Raw genomic sequence first — 17321 nt, 5'->3', positions numbered from 1 at the left:
TCCTCTGGCCACTGGAGTGTGTGTGTGTAATGTGGAACAGGGCCAGATAGGTTGAACTATGGTTGTTCTCAGATCAACCACTAGGTATTGCTGTGGAATCTTCTTCAACCACTCTTGACTTTCACCTCACCTCTCACACCACATCACAACTGAGGTCAGTCGTCCCTGGCAACCAGCCTTCACAAAGGAACTGTCATTTACATAGATCAGTATTGGAACATGTTCATTTCATAACGTATTCCTGTTCACTGCTCTTTTCTCACATTTTATCAAGGTGATATCTCTAGTCAGCCATTCCATACTCAAAAGTAAATGGGTAGTTTTGGGGTAATGTTCGTTCCCTCACTGAACATGACCCAGGACAACGTCATGGCCTCATTAAATAGCTATTCAATTAAGAGGTTATATCTAGCCTCATCCTTACAATGTCCTGTCTCTGCTCCTTTCTCTCTGTAATGGTGTCATAACTCGTGGGCTAACAGGACAGATGGCACCTGTCACCCAATAGAGGGTCTTTCATTTCAACATTAATGTGTATTTGGGTTTGATATGGGCATTGATTGGAGATGCTGGGGCCTTGTTACTGTGGAAAGGCTTATTGACAGCATTTATTAGCAGTCAACAGTGATCTGTCTCTTACCCAGATTACAGGGGATACTGGTTCAACCCTAAGGGCTCTGTCCTATTTAACCAGTGTGCCCTAAGAGCTTAACCAAACCTACTAGTCTGTCTGTCTGTCTGTCTGTCTGTCTGTCTGTCTGTCTGTCTGTCTGTCTGTCTGTCTGTCTGTCTGTCTGTCTGTCTGTCTGTCTGTCTGTCTGTCTGTCTGTCTGTCTGTCTGTCTGTCTGTCTGTCTGTCTGTCTGTCTTGAAGAGACGGGCCCCAGACCGGAAGGTTCCGGTTGCATCCGGAGAGCAAGGTCATCACTTACAGCTGATTTGACGAGACACTGTCTGTCTGTGAAGACGACTGCATGGCTGCTGTAACCTGAGAGACTAATGCGCTTTAGAGCCGAGACGAACAGACTGCTTTACCTGGTGGGCTAGACGGTACCCTTCCTCTTTCCTCATCCTTTTTCTCTCCACTGAGTGGTGGGAAATTGTCTTTATCGTTTCTCTATAGTTGTGTCCCAGAGAGGAGGAGCAGCATAGGTGCTGACGGGGTTGCCCAGGGTGACAGTGGGGGCAGATCAGCGAGTGGCTGAAACAGCACAAATACCCCTGTCTGATGCTGCACTCTGCTTTCTCCCCAGTCACCCTCTCACCTAGCCCTCTGCCTTCACACTCAACGCAGGTACAGGGGAACTCACTGGGAAGGAACAGAGCTCTCTCTGTGTTACATCCTGATCTGTGATGATTGTTTTCTCCATCGGTGGACTCTGAGGACAGAACCCTCCCAGGACAGTCCAGGATATTTTTGGCCTAGTTGGAGTGTGAGGTGCTGGGAGTCCAGATTCATCCAGGCACATTCCTGAGACAAGCAGCCCAACCCTGTCTCTGTCTGTGGGGCTGCAGGCTTCTCACTGCAGACACTGCAGGCTCGCTGGTCACACCCTGGGAAAGAAGGAGTGCTGAAAGGATAGCAAAGGACAGAGGAAAACAGAGTTTCCTCCAGAGTTAGGGAAGGAAAGGGAAAGGGGGATACCTAGTCAGTTGGTTACAATACTGCTCTTCACATTCTGAACTAATGCAATGCTGTGACTTACTGAGGATTGTGGAGGGAAAGACTAGCCAACCGAACACAGACCAACAGGAGGATTTCATAGCTTGTGGCTGGTGTGAAAGGCAAAGGTAAGATATTATTTATAGCTATGTGAAAGAGGAACCTTTGCAACCTTAGCATACTGTATGAAAGGCTCTGTATTCATGTAGGATTAGCTCAGCCTGTGCATATACCTAATTTATACTCACTAACAGCAGCGAGGTTCAATAGACTATGTGACATTGTGGTTCTATATCTTACACAGAGTTAATTAATGACCTATCCACTATGTGGCCTATCAAAGCCGGCCAATAGTAGTCATATATTGGGTGTCATATTTGTGGATGTGGCCATGGTTTTGTTGATGGTGTTTTCCTGTTTGTAATGCTGTGGTTTTGTCCCCAGACAGTGGTATCGCTATCAATACCCATACATGGTGCTTGTTCCTGTTTGATATTATCCCAACATCGCTCTCAAGATGCTGAGTAGAGTATTTGACATGGACACATATGGAACTGAATAATAGATAGCGTTCATAGATTTGTGGCTTACTTGATGCAAGGTTTCATTTTCCCAGTACCCAGATTCAGGGTTTCACCATTCAATTTGTTTTGTACCTCTCGCTCTGGCGTGACAACCCCACACTGTTGAATTGATTTGAAGCTCATCTTCCAGGAGGCTAGCCTGATATCAGAGAGTTTCAGAGTGAAAATCTTCAACAGAAGTGGTTGAAGAAGTGTGTCTGTGTCTACCAGGAAGTGTGAGCTATCAGCACTCCCTGGATGAGGAATGTGTGATAGTAAGTGTGTAGGAGGTTTAAGAAGCCATTTAAGGAAGCCAGGGTGATTATGCTAAGTAGAAGCAGAGGGGAACGGTGAGCAGGGGGCTGAAGTAGATGCTCTGGTCTCTTGATTGAGGCACTCATTATGAAATGCCCTTCAAACCCCCTGCATTTCAGAGCAGGTTCACCCTCGCACTCCTACAAAGTGATGAGAGGATGAGGAGGTCTGATGATGAATGCCCACCAGCTTCAGCTCAGATAACAGTGCATAAGTCATATGTGGCCGAAGAGAGACAGGCAGTGTACATCATTTGTCTCCTGGGTGGCTTTGATAGCTTCATTAACTCCTAGTTGTTCAGATCTAACATTGAGAGAGCATGAAGCACATCAATGGACTAGTGATTGGCAAAAAAATCCATACAGTTACACAGCACAGAAATACAAAAAAAAAAAATACAAATGAAATGTATGAAATTGTATGAAATGTATGCATTCACTACTGTAAGTCGCTCTGGATAAGAGCGTCGGCTAAATGACTAAAATGTAAAAATGTAAATATCACAATATTATTTTTGGATGATATTACTCCAAGTATCGATGTAATTTTTTTTTAACTCTGGCATTTTTCACCCTATAACTTGTTCTCCGTCTTCTTTTTAAATAGTGAACCAACATGTTTTCAGCACGTTTATTTCCCTGTCTGATCAAAACAAATGTTCTCTCTCTGCAGCAGACATACACCCAGCGGCCAGTATATTAGGTACACCCTTCTAGTACCGGGTCGGACCCCCCTTTGCCTCCAGAACAGCCAAAATTCTTCAGGGCATAGAACCATTGGTATGAAGGGACCTAACGTGTACCAGGAAAACATTCACCACACCATTACACCACCGCCACCAGCCTGTACTGTTGACACCAGGCAGGATGGGGTCATGGACTCATGCTGCATACGCCAAATCCTGACTCTGCTATCAGCATGACACAACAGCAACCGGGATTCGTTGGACCAGACAATGTTTTTCCACTCCTAAATTGTCCAGTGTTGGTGATGGCGTGCCCACTGGAGCCACTTCTTGTTTTTATCTGATAGGAGTGGGACCCGGTCTGGTCGTCTGCTGCAATAGCCCATCTGGGACAAGGACCATTGAGTTGTGCGTTCCTAAGTTTAGGTCAGTCATTTTGCCAATTCTAAAGTTCAATCGAACAGTAACTGTGAATGCCTCGATGCCTGTCTGCCTGCTTTATATAGCAAGCCACATGACTCACTGTCTGTAGGAGGGAACCATTTTCATGAATGGGGTGGTGTACCTAATAAATTGGCCTCTGAGTGTATAGTGAGCAATATTTTTGGAACATCAATCGCAGTATTGAATCGCAATACATATAGAATCGTGAAAATCACAATACATATCGCATCAGCACCTAAGTATCATGATAATATTGTATCATGAGGTCCCTGCCAATTCCTAGCCCTACCATGGATACCTTCCATTTTAGTCTCTGGTTTCTGTGTATTTGTGCTTCCTGGGAAGCAGAGCATGGTCAGGCTAATGCTGCATTTAGATGGTACGAGGTAGACGGCAAACCGGATATCATTGTTTTCAATGAAAGCATGACGGTAAATGCCGTCAGCCTCCACGGTAGACGGGACTTGCTGCCAGAGTTCAAATATTTAAACTTTTGCCGTCTGAATTGTTTTCTACCGGATGTTAATTTGCAATGTTTGTTTACTGAAATCAACATAACAACTCATACCCTCGTGCTGGCTTGCTTTTGCTGTCACCGTCTTTCTTGCTTTCTTGTCCCGCTATGCCGACTAGTATGACGGTTTTTGTGTCCCTCGTCTAAATGTAGTATTATGCATTATTCCAAATGACATAATTGGTGCGGTTAGACTGGAGAATCTGCCAGACTGGTGTAAAATCTACAATGCTAAAGAGGCCCTTGTTTGGATTGTGAGTGCCAGTGACTCATGGGAGGTAGATGCTACGAGACTGGGGTACAGAGTCTGTCTGTGTGGATGGATGAGCAGAGCAGCAGTGGATGAGGCTGGGGGGGACGAGGGCAGTGCTACAGTAGATGTGGAACAGACCAGGGATCAGGGATGAGAAGGGGGCTGAGGTAGAAGGGACGAATGAGGGATAAGGATGGTGCTGGGGAAATGAGTTCTCCTCTGGATGATCTTTTTCCTGGTAATGGAGTCATCCTTAACCTGTGCCCCCCCTCATCCACCCCCTCCTCTCTCTTCATTAACTGATAGGAGGCATTTTCAGTAGGGCTAGTAATCAGTCTCTTAGGCTGCTGGAGCATTGCCAACGCTCCGCTGCTATTTCTCAGGGCACGAACGCTCTCTCTTTCCCTCTCGCTCTCCCTCTCTCACTTTCCCCATTTTCCACATCTTTCCCTACTCCTTCCTTTATGTTACTACTCTCCATTCCTCTCTCTCTCTCCTTCTCTTCTCTCTCTCTTCTATTCCTTCTCTTCTCCCTTCCCCTGCACATGCTGCCAGTGTGACTGTGGTGTATGTATGAGTGCAGGGAGAATGGAGCAGAGAGAGGGGGCATCCAGCCCAACACAGGAAAGAGAAGGGCTCTGACGTCACTGCTCCACTGTGGAATGCACATAGCAGAGGAGAGGAGAGGGAGGGGAACTCTGGCAGTCCCAGGCTGCTGCTCCTACTGCTCCATGGCCGAGGCTCCACACTGGTCTCCCTCTGGTCCTCCTTAGTACTGCTGTGTTGCTACTCTGGGGTTGACTGGGCCCCTCTGTCCTCCCATCCCACCCCAGAGCTGTGGCTGTTTTGGGGAGGGTCTCATCACGTCAGATGTGGGTGTGCTGCAGTAGCCCCACCCCCTGTGTCTCCGTCTGCATGGGACAGCCCAGGAGAAGAAGCGGGAAGCAGTGTTTAAATGCGTTCCTGAGACAACATCAACAGTCAGCAGCATCACAGCTGAGTGGAGTACAACACAGAACAGAGAGTTGTCCTGTCCTGTCCTGTCCTGTCCTGTCCTGCAGCTAACATGTGGAGGGAGCCGGGCTACTCCTCCTCTTCCTCACACACCCCTCAACCAAGGACCAGGAAGGCCTTCTACCATGGGACTCATAGCAGGTCTGTATGGCTGACGTCCCCTCCTGGACGACTCCTATAGCAGAACTAGCACAGATGTACCTTAGCCTTCTTTACGGCTACCTGGCTACGCTCAGTTTGATGTGCTAGAGGTTGCTAACAGCTGCTGCACACTCACTGCTTTGCCAACCATAAAGCGTCTGTGTATGATCCTTGGCAGGGAAGTTTTGCCTTGTTTATCATGTGTTAGTGCGGAGCTTTTTGAACAGACATCTGGCTATTGCCTACCTACAATGTCAGGCTGAATCTAAAGGATCAGAATCCAACACTTTTAGCTCTGCAATGCTGTCTCTTGCCCCAAGGAAAACGGAAAGGGAAGGGAAATAACCGTTATGGTGCTTTAGTGCACAGACTACTGTGTTGTTGAACTGTTTCATGTTCACTTGTTTCTGTGTGGTCAGTATAGTTGTGTGTGTTGAGGCAGGTTGAGGACACAGATGGTTGTTGGAAAGCTCAGTCATGTTGTCCAGAGACACTGACTAGCCTACTCCTTGTTATTGTGGTCAGGCAGACAGTGAAACACCCTTGTTTGGAATGTGTTGTTTGTGTAGGGTCACTCCTCACACCGCTCTCAGGACCCAGCTAGACAATTTATACATCTGTCCCATATCTCAGTTGCTCCATTCAGTGATGATGGGCTATTTATTTCACTATGTGTTGAAATGGTTTTCTCCATACTTCATTGATTGAGGAAGTAATACTGTTTTCTCTACCTCCCTGGTGTGAACATTCTTAAACACAGATTGAATCGTTGAGGTTTACATTCATATTTTTATCAACGAATTATTGATAGTGTTTAGCTCATGGCATGATTGTTCTCTGTCATTACCTTTCCCTTTCATTGGAGTCTATGACATCCTGCTTGTTATCATTCTATCAGAGTCTCAGTGTCGGCCTCCAGAATGGTGCAGTGGTCTAAGGCACTGCATTGCAGTGTTAGCTGACCCACTAGAGATTCTGGGTTCGAGTCCAGGCTCTGTCGCAGCCGGCCGCGACCGGGAGACCCATGGGGCGGCGCACAATTGGCCCAGCGTCGTCCGGGTTAGGGGAGGGTTTGGTCGGCAGGGATGTCCTTGTCCCATCGCACACTAGTGATTCCTGTGGAGGGCCGGGCACAGTACACGCTGACACAGTCACCAGGTGTACGGTGTTTCCTCCGACACATTGGTGCGGCTGGTTTCCTGGTTAAGTGGGCATTGTGTCAAGAAGCAGTGCGGCTTGGTTGGGTTGTGTTTCGGAGGACACACGGCTCTCGACCTTCACCTCTCCCGAGTCCATACGGGAGTTGCAGCGATGAGACACGACTGTAAATGCCAATTGGATACCACAATATTGGGGAGAAAGTGCCAACAGCGCGGTGCCAACGCTCTTCATCTGTATTCTCTGAATGTATGAAGGTCATGTCTTTCTTAGCTGGAGGGTTTGGCTAGCGCCTGCTACCCGGTGGACCAGGAAACATTTGAGAAATAACATTGAAGCAGGTAACATTGAAGCAGGTCAAGACAATATATTCAATAGAGGAAAGTAGAACCTGTTGTTACTCACATAGGTTTCCTACACTGAACAACAATATAAACGCATTCAACAATTCAAAGATTTAATAAGTGACAGTTCATATCAGGAAACCAGTCTATCTATGGATTTAACATGACTGGGAATGCAGATAAACATCTGTTGGTCACAGATAGCTTAAAAAGGTAGGGCATGGATCAGTCAGTATCTGGTGTGACCACTATTTGCCTCATGCAGCGTGACACATCTCCTTCGCAGTGAGTTGATCAGGCTGTTGTGGCCTGTGGAATGTTGTCCCACTCCTCTTCAATGGCTGCGCGAAGTTGCTGGATATTGGCGGGAACTGGAATACGCTGTCGTACACGTCGATCTAGAGCCTTCCAAACATGCTCAATGGGTGACATGTATGGTGAGTATGCAGGCCATGGAAAAACTGGGACATTTTCAGCTTTCAGGAATTGTGTACAGGTCCTTACATTTTGCAACATGGGGCTGTGCATAATCATGTTGAAACATGAGGTGATGACCGCGGATGAATGGCAGGACAATCGGCCTCAGGATCTCTTCATGATATCTCTGTGCATTCAAATTGTCATCGATAAAATTGAATTGTGTTCATTGTCCATATTTATGCCTGCCCATACCATAACCCCATTGCCACCACTCTGTTGACAACATTGACATCAGCAAACCGCTCGCCCCCACAACACCATACATACTGTCTGCCAACTGCACGGTACAGTTGAAACCGGGAAACTTCTCCAGTGTGCCAGTGGCTATCGAAGATGAGCATTTTCCCACTGAAGTCGGTTACGACGCTGCACTGCAGTCAGGTCAAGACCCTGGTGAGAACGACGAGTACTTTCCTGAGACGGTTTCTGACAGTTTGTGCAGAAATTCTTTGGTTGTGCAAACCCACAGTTTCATCAGCTGTCCGGGTGGCTGGAATCAGACGATCCCGCAGGTGAAGAAGCCGGATGTGGAGATCCTGGGCTGGTGTGGTCTGCGGTTGTGAGCCCGGTTGGGCGTACTGCCAAATTCTCTAAAAGACATTGGAGGCGGCTTATGGTAGAGTTGGGCTGTCCCTGTTCTTTTGACCAATCGATTGGCCGAAATGTTTGAACATATTTTGAATAAAACCAGCTACATACTGTATGCACTGAGCTAGTCTGATGCTTTAAGCACACTGTTTCATTAAATAATTAAGATATACAAATGACTCAAGAAAGAGCCCAATGGTCACACTGTGTTAAAAAAAAATGCCAGTGAGTGCCTGGTGCACGTTGTCTCTCTCTCCTCCGTACTGCAGTGAAAGGCACCACAGCACAGCAAGTGTTTATTGCACTGTCCATGCTGAAGCTGCAACAAAATTTTTGCCATTTACTTTCTTTCTGGAAAGTTCTGTTACCGAAATCCCTAATTTGTTCATCAAAAAAATTCCCTATTCTCTCAACCCTTGCTCTCTTTACGTAAAATATGTAAGCATCGCATGCAAGTGACCAATAGGGCCTGACCTATAGCCTATCATAATCACATCAATAAATTGGTTATAACAAACTCCCAACACAGTAGTGTCAACAGCAAAATGGATGTGGAGGACGTGAAAAATAAACTCAAAATGGGCGAATGTTTACTGGTTGCTCAGGAGGGAAAGAGGAAGTCAGATCTGTGGAAGATATTTGATTTAGTTGTGGAAACCACTGGAGTGTAATGGCCGTCTGAAAGAGTAGACCAAGGCGCTGCGTGGTTAGTGCTCATCATGAAATGTATTTGAATGAACACTGAATCAAAAAAACAAAGTGCAACAGCTAAACAGTTCTGTCAGGTAACGAATGACTAAACAGAAAATAACCACCCACAAAACCCAAAGGAAAAAGAGGCTGCCTAAGTATGGCTCCCAATCAGCAACAACGATATACAGCTGTCCCTGATTGAGAGCCATACCCGGCCGAAACAAAGAAATACCCAACTCACGCCCTGACCAACCAAAATAGAGACATAAAGGGATCTCTAAGGTCAGGGCGTGACAGTACCCCCCCAAAGGTGCGGACTCCGGACGCAAAACCTAAACCGATAGGGGAGGGTCCGGGTGGGCATCTACCCGTGGTGGCGGCTCAGGAGCAGGACACAGACCCCGCTCCACCGCTGGCTCACCCCACTTTAATGGCTCCCCTAGAGCGTGGTCTCTTGCCGCCGACCACAGACTGGGGACCCTCGCAGCGGACCCTGGACTGGAGGGCGACTCTGGCTGCGCCCGGCTGGCGGGCGACTCTCGCTCAGGGCTGAGGAGCGTCTCGGAAGGCTCCGGACTGTGGGCCGTCTCGGCTGGCTCCGGACTGTGGGCCGTCTCGGCTGGCTCCGGACTGTGGGCCGTCTCGGCTGGCTCCGGACTGTGGGCCGTCTCTGCTGGGTCCGGACTGTGGGCCGTCTCTGCTGGCTCCGGGCTGTGGGCCGTCTCTGCTGGCTCTGGACTGTGGGCCGTCTCTGCTGGCTCCGGACTGTGGGCCGTCTCTGCAGGCTCCGGACTGTGGGCCATCTCTAGACGGGGCACTGTCGCCGGAAGCTCTGGACGGGGCACTGTCGCCGGAAGCTCTGGACGGGGAACTGTCGCCGGAAGCTCTGGACGGGGAACTGTCGCCGGAAGCTCTGGATGGGGAACTGTCGCCGGAAGCTCTAGACGGTAAACTGTCGCCGGAAGCTCTAGACGGGGAACTGTCGTCGGAAGCTCTAGACGGGGAACTGTCGTCGGAAGCTCTGGACGGGGACTGCGCACTGAAGGCCTGATGCGTGGGGTTGGCTTTGGAGGCGCCAGACTATTTACACGCACCACAGGGCTAGCCCGAGGAGCAGGAGCAGGACGTACTGGATTGGGCTGACGCACTGGAGGCCTGGTGCGTGGTGATGGCACTGGAGGTACCAGACTGGAGACCCGCACCTCAAGGCTAGTGCGAAGAGCAGGAACAGGGCGTACTGGACTGTGGGATCGCACTGGAGATCTGGTGCGTAGGCTTGTTACCCATCTTTCAGGCTGAATACCCAACCTAGCCTGGTGCGGGCGGAGCGCAGGCACAGGACGGACTGATTCATCCCAGCGCTCTGGAGACACAGTACGCAGCGCCGGCGCAGGATAACCTGGACCAAGACAACGCACCGGAGACCAGATGCGCTGAGCTGGAACACTCCGCCCCGGCTCAATGCCCACTCTCGCCTGGCAGATGTTAGGAGCTGGGATGTAGTGCACTGGGCTCTCAATGCGTACTGGGGACACCGTGCGCTCTACCGCATAACACGGTGCCTGACCAGTACTACGATGCCTCCTGTAAGCACGGGAAGTTGGCTCAGTATTCCATCCTGACTCAGGCCAACTTCTCGTGTGCCCCCCCCCCCCCCCCCCCCCCTCCCGTAGCTCCCGTAACTTGTCCTCCCAGAGTCTTCGCTCCTTCTGCCAAGTCCATCCGTCAACCCGATGCTCCAATCCACGCTGCTTGGTCTTCTTATGGTGGGTGGTTCTGTAACGGCCGTCTGAAAGAGTAGACCAAGGCGCAGCGTGGTTAGTGCTCATCATGAAATTTATTTGAATGAACACTGAATCAATAAACCAAAGTGCAACAGCTAAACAGTTCTGTCAGGTAACAAATGACTAAACAGAAAATAACCACCCACAAAACCCAAAGGAAAAAGAGGCTGCCTAAGTATGGCTCCCAATCAGCAACAACGATATACAGCTGTCCCTGATTGAGAGCCATACCCGGCCGAAACAAAGAAATACCAAACATAGAAAAAAGGACATAGAATGCCCACCCCAACTCACGCCCTGACCAACCAAAATGGAGATATAAAAGTATCTCTAAGGTCAGGGCGTGACATGGATACCAAGAAAAGGGAAGGTATAGGAGCAAGGGTTGCATGAGTATTAAAATATACACATTTTGTCTGACCGTTTGGAACTGTGCAAACAACACTAAATAAATAAGTGTACCAGAGTCTGTTCTAATGATAAAAAATAAAAAATAAAGCCTTTATTACTGCAGACTAAAAACAGTTGCATGCATGTGCGGTTTATTTATTGTTTAGGCTAATGATTCAAAGCTCCCTTTGTTATTTAATTAAATCTAAATCTAAAAGTTACTGTATTAAGACTAGACAGGACGCGCTCTTAGGCCTACAGCTCGATGGTGGTTATACAAGGATACTATACCAAGACCACTAATATAGTGGTCCCGTGGTCCGTGTGGCTCAGTTGGTAGAGCATGGTGTTTGCAACGCCAGGGTTGTGGGTTCGATTCCCACGGGGGACCAGTACGGAGAAAAAATTTATGAAATGTATGCATTCACTACTGTAAGTCGCTCTGGATAAGAGCGTTTGCTAAATGACTAAAATGTAAATGTAATGAAAATGACATTACTTATTATTATAATGATTATCATAATAATAACTAATAATAACAATAAGAAGGAGATCAAGAAAAGGGAGGGTATAGGAGCGAGAGCTGCGTGGATATTATGTGTGACAAACAAGTGCTGTTAAATTACAATATCATTTTTCTGCCTGTTTGGAACAGTGTAAACAACACTGAATAAATTATAAGTATTACCAGTCTGTTCTAACAGATTTTCTTTTGTAAAGTCATTATTACAGCGTAGCAAAGATTAAAAACAGCCAAATCTGTGAAATTGCTTTATCCTCTCTAGGGTAGGTGGGACGAAATCGTCCCAACTACGTAACAGCCAGTGGAATCCTGTGGCGCGTTATTCAAATACCTTAGAAATGCTATTACTTCAATTTCTCAAACATATGACTATTTTACACCATTTTAAAGACAAGACTCTCGTTAATCTAACCACACTGTCCGATTTCAAAAAGGCTTTACAACGAAAGCAAAACATTAGATTATGTCAGCAGAGTACCCAGCCAGAAATAATCAGACACCCATTTTTCAAGCTAGCATATAATGTCACATAAACCCAAACCACAGCTAAATGCAGCACTAACCTTTGATGATCTTCATCAGATGACACTTCTAGGACATTATGTTATACAATACATGCATGTTTTGTTCAATCAAGTTCATATTTATATCAAAAAACAGCTTTTTACATTAGCATGTGACGTTCAGAACTAGCATACCCCCCGCAAACTTCCGGTGAATTTACTAAATTACTCACGATAAACGTTCACAAAAAACATAACAATTATTTTAACCTCTATGGGACCGGCGGGACAATTTGGCCCACCTACGTAACAGCCAGTTGCATCCTGTGGCGCGATTTTTAAAATGTTTGAAATGCTATTACTTCAATTTCTCAAACATATGACTATTTTACAGCTATTTAAAGACAAGACTCTCGTTAATCTAACCACACTGTCCGATTTCAAAAAGGCTTTGCAACGAAAGCAAAACATTAGATTATGTCAGCAGAGTACCCAGCCAGAAATAATCAGACACCCATTTTTCAAGCTAGCATATAATGTCACAAAAACCCAAACCACAGCTAAATGCAGCACTAACCTTTTATGATCTTCATCAGATGACACACCTAGGACATTATGTTATACAATACATGCATGTCTGTTCAATCAAGTTCATATTTATATCAAAAACCAGCTTTTTACATTAGCATGTGACGTTCAGAAAAAGCATACCCCCCGCAAACTTCCGGGGAATTTACTAACAATTTACTAAATTACTCACGATAAACGTTCACAAAAAGCATAACAATTATTTTAAGAATTATAGATACATTACTCCTCTATGCACTCGATATGTCCGATTTTAAAATAGCTTTTCGGATGAAGCACATTTTGCAATATTCTAAGTACATAGCCCAGCCATCATGGGCTAGCTATTTAGACACCCACCCAGTTTAGCCTTCACCAAAATCACATTTCCTATAAGAAAAATGTTATTACCTTTCCTGTTCTTCGTCAGAATGCACTCCCAGGACTTCTACTTCAATAACAAATGTAGGTTTGGTCCCAAATAATCCATCGTTATATCCAAACAGCGGCGTTTTGTTTGTGCGTTCTAGACACTATCAGAATGGTAAATCACGGTCGTGCGCATGGCACAGAACGTGACAAAAAAATTCTAAATATTCCATTACCGTACTTCGAAGCATGTCAACCGCTGTTTAAAATCAATTTTTATGCCATTATTCTCGTAAAAAAGCGATAATATTCCGACCGGGAATCTGCAATTAGCTAAACAGCCAAAGGAAAATACTCCATGGGGTCGAATCGCGCACGCGCCTAATTCCATTGTCCTCTGATGGGCCACTTGGAAAAGGGGATTCTGTGTTTCAGCCTGAGGCTGCCTCGTCATCGTTCAGGTTTTTCCCGGGTTCTGAGAGCCTATTGGAGCCCTAGGAATTGTCACGTTACAGCTAAGATCCTGACTCTTCAATAAACAGAAGCAAGAACAACAACACCTTGTCAGACAGGGTACTTCCTGCATGAAACCTTCTCAGGTTTTTGCCTGCCATAGGAGTTCTGTTATACTCACAGACACCATTCAAACAGTTTTAGAAACTTTAGGGTGTTTTCTATCCAAACCTGAACAATAATATGCATATTCTAGCTTCTGAGTTGGTGTAGGAGGCAGTTAAAAATGGGCACATATTTTAAAAAAAATTCTCAATACTGCCCCCTAGCCCGTAGAGGTTAAGAATTATAGATACAGAACTCCTCTATGCACTCGTTATGTCCGATTTTAAAATAGCTTTTCGGTGAAAGCACATTTTGCAATATTCTAAGTAGATAGCCCGGCATCACAGGGCTAGCTATTTACACACCCACCAAGTTTAGCCCTCACCAAAGTCAGATTTACTATAAGAAAAATGTTATTACCTTTGCTGTTCTTCGTCAGAATGCACTCCCAGGACTTCTACTTCAATAACAAATGTTGGTTTGGTCCCAAATAATCCATAGTTATATCCAAATAGCGGCGTTTTGTTCGTGCGTTCAAGACACTATCCGAAAGGGTAAATAAGGGTTACGCGCCCGACGCGTTTCGTGACAAAAAATGTCTAAATATTCCATTACCGTACTTCGAAGCATGTCAACCGCTGTTTAAAATCAATTTTTATGCCATTTTTCTCGTAAAAAAGCGATAATATTCCGACCGGGAAATCGTGTTTTAGTACAAAGAGAGAGAAAATAAAAACATGGTGTCGCCCCGTGCACGAGCTTCAGTCTGATGGTCCTCTGATAGAGCACTTACCAAAGGCGCTAATGTTTTTCAGCCAGCGGCTGGAATTACATCATTCAGCTTTTTCCCGGGTTCTGAGAGCCTATGGAAGCCGTAGGAAGTGTCACGTTACAGCAAAGATCCTAAGTTTTCAATAAACAGAGCCAAGAAGCTCAAGGAATGGTCAGAGAGGGTACTTCCTGTACAGAATCTTCTCAGGTTTTTGCCTGCCATATGAGTTCTGTTATACTCACAGACACCATTCAAACAGTTTTAGAAACTTTAGGGTGTTTTCTATCCAAAGCCAATAATTATATGCATATTCTAGTTTCTGGGCAGTAGTAATAACCAGATTAAATCGGGTACGTTTTTTATCCGGCCGTGTAAATACTGCCCCCTAGCCCTAACAGGTTAACTGAAATTTTTCCATTGCATAAGGCTTGGTGCTCACAGAATCAGTAGGCTATTAAACAAACACTCAAACAGGCAACAGAAGCAATACAGTGCCTTCGGAAAGTTTTCAGACCCCTTGATTTTGTCCACATTTTGTTATGTTAGTACAAAAAAAAGAAAATTGTATGAAATGTATTCACTACTGTAAGTCGCTCTGGATAAGAGTGTCTGCTAAATGACTAAAATGTAAAATGTAATGTTACAGCCTTATTATAAAATTGATTAAAAAAATATTATCCTCATCAATTTCCACACAATACCCCATAATGACAAAGCAAACACAGGTTTTTAGAGATTTTGGCAAATGTATTACAAATAAAAAACTGAAATATCACATTTACATAAGTATTCAGACCCTTTACTCAGTAATTTGTTGAAGCACCTTTGGCAGAGATTACAGCCTTGAGTCTACTTGGGTATGACGCTACAAGCTTGGCACACCTGTATTTGGGGAGTTTCTACCATTCTTCTCTGCAGATCCTCTCAAGCTCTGTCAGGTTGGATGGGGAGAGTTGCTGCACAGCTATTTTCAGCTCTCTCCAGAGATGTTCAATCGACTTCAAGTCTGGGCTCTGGCTGGGCCACTCAAGGACATTCAGAGACTTGTCCCGAAGCCACTCCTGTGTTGGCTTGGCTGTATGCTTAGGGTCGTTGTTCTGTTGGAAGGTGAACCTTCGCCCCAATCTGAGGTCCTGAGCACTCTGGAACAGGTTTTCATCAAGGATCTCTCTCTACTTTGTTCCGTTCATCTTTCCCTCGATCCTGACTAGTCTCCCAGTCCCTGCCGCTGAAGACATTCCCACAGCATGATGCTGCCACCACCATGCTTCACCGTAGGGGTGGTGCCAGGTTTCCTCCAGAAGTGACGCTTGACATTCAGGCCAAAGAGTTCAATCTTGCTTTCATCAGACCGGAGAATCTTGTTTCTCATGGTCTGCAAGTTTTTAGGTGCCTTTTGTCAAACTCCAACCCGGCTGTCATGTGCCTTTTTCTGAGGAGTGGCTTCCGTCTGGCCGCTCTACCATAAAGGCCTGATTGGTGGAGTGCTGCATAGATGGTTGTCCTTCTGGAAGGTTCTCCCATCTCCACAGAGGAACTTTGGAGCTCTGTCAGAGTGACCATCAGGTTCTTGGTCACCTCCTTTACCAAGGCCCTTCTCCCTCGATTGCTCAGTTTGGCTGGGCGGCCAGCTCTAGGAAGAGTCTTGGTGGTTCTAAACATTTTCCATTTAATAATGAGGAAGGCCACAGTTCTTGGGGATCCTTATATAGACAGGTGTGTCCTTTCCAAATGGACTCCAATCAAGTTGTAGAAACATCTCAAGGATGATCAATGGAAAAAGGATGCACCTGAGCTCAATTTTGAGTCTCATAGCAAAGGGGCTGAATACTTAATGTAAATAAGGTGTTTCAATTTTTTTTTTTTTATAAATTTGCAAAATTGTCTGAACCTGTTTTCTTTTTGTCATTATCAGGTATTGTGTGTAGATTGTTGAGGAAATTATTTGATTTAATCCCTTTTTAGAATAAGGCTGTAACGTAACAACATTTTGATAAAGTCAAGGGGTCTGAATACATTCCGAAGGCACTGTATATATGGATGATTTATAAAGCCAGGCACATTTAACAGTTTGATTATAGTATTGATTATAGACCTAATTAGGTTGGGGTTTGCTCCCTCCTCAAAATGTTTGTGTTTTTACCCCTTTTTCGTTGTGATATCCAATTGGTAGTTAGTCTTGTCCCATCGCTGTAACTCCCGTACAGACTCGGGAGAGGCAATAATTCTCCCATAACCCGGACGACGTTGGGCCAATTGTGCGCCGCCTCGTGGGTCTCCCGGTCACGGCCGGCTGTGACATAGTCTGGGAATGAACCCGGGTCTGTAGTGGCGCCTCAAACACTGCAATGCAGTGCCTTAGACTGCTGTGCCACTCGGGAGGCCCTCCTCAATTTTCTTAGACAAATAGGCTAAGCCCTATTTGCACGGGACTAGTATTACTAGAGAACGTTGGTTACGTAATTATTACCACAAAATGTATTTTATTCCAGAGGACATTTTTTCCAAATTGCCCCCAGTAATTCTTTATTTTTTCCCAATAAATTGACAGTTATGACTGAAGCCTGGAGGGTTTTTCTACGGGTGAAGTCCAGGCAATAGCAAGGCTACACTGATAACTTGAGCTTACTTCTCAAGTTTCTAAACCATACCAAACCATATTTGTCATAGTGTCGCCATAATATTTGAATTGAGGAAGTGTGATCATAATCATTAGGATATTTTAGCGATCCGCAGTAGACGTCCTAAATGCCACCCAGCCTTCAGATGTGAGCTAAACAGTGCACTAGAGATGCGTTTTATGGTCAGTTGTATGCTGCTTTGCAATCTATTAACAACAAGGGTTACATTAAATAGGTACAATGTTTTTTACTGATGAATTTGGCAATATTCAATTTATACGCACAAAACATATGAACTAAAGCATTCATTGTGAAAGTTCATACACGTAGGCCCTTCAAATATAGGCTATGCACAGCACTTTGTTCAATTTATCAAATCA

General features: G+C 45.6%; 1 protein-coding gene and 1 non-coding gene across 2 annotated transcripts in view; both read left to right on the top strand.

The window, feature by feature from the left end:
• The window catches only part of LOC115167576 (pleckstrin homology domain-containing family A member 7), a 197052-nt gene that overhangs the window by 20767 nt on the left and 158964 nt on the right, over window positions 1-17321 (top strand). The window lies entirely within an intron of this gene.
• trnaa-ugc (transfer RNA alanine (anticodon UGC)) lies at window positions 11347-11419 on the top strand. The gene has a single exon. It is a non-coding gene; the product is annotated as a tRNA-Ala (tRNA).

Source organism: Salmo trutta, chromosome 29 (assembly GCF_901001165.1).
Source record: "Salmo trutta chromosome 29, fSalTru1.1, whole genome shotgun sequence".
Lineage (NCBI taxonomy): Eukaryota > Metazoa > Chordata > Actinopteri > Salmoniformes > Salmonidae > Salmo > Salmo trutta.
The sequence above is the reverse complement of the archived record's forward strand: the minus strand, read 5'-3'. Positions and strand labels throughout refer to the sequence as shown.